This window comes from Lampetra planeri, chromosome 4 (assembly GCF_965212315.1).
Source record: "Lampetra planeri chromosome 4, kcLamPlan1.2.h2, whole genome shotgun sequence".
Classification (NCBI taxonomy): domain Eukaryota; kingdom Metazoa; phylum Chordata; class Hyperoartia; order Petromyzontiformes; family Petromyzontidae; genus Lampetra; species Lampetra planeri.
Genome location: NC_136110.1, coordinates 21,539,348 through 21,541,004, shown reverse-complemented (window position 1 = coordinate 21,541,004; position 1,657 = coordinate 21,539,348). Strand labels below are relative to the sequence as shown.

At 52.4% G+C, this 1,657-nt stretch overlaps 1 protein-coding gene across 1 annotated transcript in view; it reads right to left on the bottom strand.

The window, feature by feature from the left end:
• LOC144717836 (protein EFR3 homolog B-like) overlaps nucleotides 1–1,657 on the bottom strand; it is a 60,933-nt gene that overhangs the window by 5,202 nt on the left and 54,074 nt on the right. The gene's annotated exons all lie outside the window — the stretch shown is intronic.

The window sequence follows — 1,657 nt, the reverse complement described above, 5'->3', positions numbered from 1 at the left end:
CTGCGAAGAGAGGGAACCATCGTCGGCATTCGCGCGAAGACCAGGGGGGAGGCGCGCGTGTGTGTGCGTGTCGCGTGTGTGCGTGTCGCGTGTGTGCGTGTCGTGTGTGTGCGTCGTGTGTGTACGTCGTGTGTGTGCGTCCTGTGTGTGCGTCGTGTGTGTGCGTGTCGTGTGTGTGTGTCCTGTGTGTGCGTGTTGTGTGTGTGTGCGTCGTGTGTGCGTGTCGTGTGTGCACGTCCTGTGTGCGCGTCCTGTGTGTGCGCGTCCTGTGTGTGCGTGTCGTGTGTGTGCGTCCTGTGTGTGTGTGTGTCGTGTGTGCGTGTCGTGTGTGCACGTCCTGTGTGTGCGTCCTGTGTGTGCGTGTCGTGTGTGTGCGTCCTGTGTGTGCGTGTTGTGTGTGTGTGTGTCGTGTGTGTGCGTGTCGTGTGTGTGTGTGCGTGTCGTGTGCATGTCGTGTGTGCACGTCCTGTGTGTGCGTCCTGTGTGTGCGTGTCGTGTGTGTGCGTCCTGTGTGTGCGTGTCGTGTGTGTCTGTGTGTGTGTCGTGTGTGTGCGTGTCGTGTGTGTGTGCGTCGTGTGTGCACGTCCTGTGTGCGCGTCCTGTGTGCGTGCGTCGTGTGTGTGCGTGTCGTGTGTGTGCGTGTCGCGTGTGTGCGTCATGTGTGTGCGTCGTGTGTGTGCGTGTCATGTGGAGGCTGTGTAGAGGAGGCACGTGCAAGATGTTATTGGGCGGTCGGAGAAAAATGAGCGGAAGCACCAGGTGGTCAAAACGCAAAAAGTTGGTGCAATGAGAACCATAGGTGGGGTGGCATCTGCCAGTCATCTGATGCAGTGAAGCCATAACCATGGAGTTAGTGCCTTGACCTGCCACAGAGTCTCAACGTCAACCGAGCCTGACAAGAGCGCTGTGGTAACGTCACAGCCACTTAGCGGTGCACGGCGGCTGTTGTGTTTTGTTACTGTTTGGATTTTACCACCAGCATATACCACTTGTGTAATTATTTAACCATTTATTTATTTATTATGCTTGTTACCCAAGGAAGTATTTGCAGAAGGGTCCTTCAAAATGTTCACAGTATGGGGCAATTATTACCATGTAGTGTACATTCAAAAAAAAAATTTGCGGGAAATTCAGATTTTTTTTTCTTCAAATGTTGAACATAAGGCCAGCACAGAATGGCCGACACGCGTGAATGGCGTCACAGGATGTATGTATGTAGAACTTCTTTCGCAACGTACATCGACAACAGTGCTAATCGGAGGTGCGGGGGAAGGACAACAAACTAAACACAAAAATCAGTTCTTAAGAAATTAGTTTTCAATTAGAAAATTATCTTTAACATCCACCTTGAAACTGACGGCACGTATTATTTTTTACGGTTAATAACACCCGCAGAATTAATCGGGGCGGCCACTGGATTCCAACCGTGAACCTCTGCAACAAGCGCTACCGCGTGGCCATGTCAACATTACGATGTTGTCACATTACGATGTTGTCACGTGAAAATCATCTTCCTGGGGACTCCTGAAGTCGGCAGAGTTGCTCACGTCATCGCGGAGAACAACCCGGGAAGACGACGCCAATGCACTGCCTCCGGAGTGGGTTCAAGACGTGCTGCCCTCCGAGCCAACATTCACCCTCGGCTGGACTAGGCTGG